Source organism: Seriola lalandi, unplaced genomic scaffold, assembly GCF_002814215.2.
Source record: "Seriola lalandi dorsalis isolate HSWRI2012SDOR001 ecotype SW California unplaced genomic scaffold, Sedor1 jcf7180002054850, whole genome shotgun sequence".
Lineage (NCBI taxonomy): Eukaryota > Metazoa > Chordata > Actinopteri > Carangiformes > Carangidae > Seriola > Seriola lalandi.
Window position 1 is genome coordinate 3,136,662 of NW_019525403.1, and position 349 is coordinate 3,137,010.

Here is a 349-nt window from a genome sequence, read left to right on the forward strand (position 1 = left end):
AGAATAGACAAGGGGGAGGAAGGCAATTTAAAAAATTATATAAGAATAAGAGATGAATTGAGGGAGATGGAGAGGGAAAGGTGTATGGGTGCGATAGTTAGAAGTAGAGCGAGATATGTGGTTGAGGGAGAAAAATGTACAGGATATTTTTTAGGGCTAGAGAAAACAAAACAAATGAGGAACTATTTGGAACAAATAGAAGGAAAGGGTGGAGCAAAAATTACTGATCTGGTGGGGATAGCTGAAAGAGTAGAGGAATTTTATAGAGATCTATTCAGGAAGGGGGAAGTGGATGAGAAAAGCATGATGCAGATGATAGAGAAACTGGAGGTGAGGGTGAGCGAAGGCG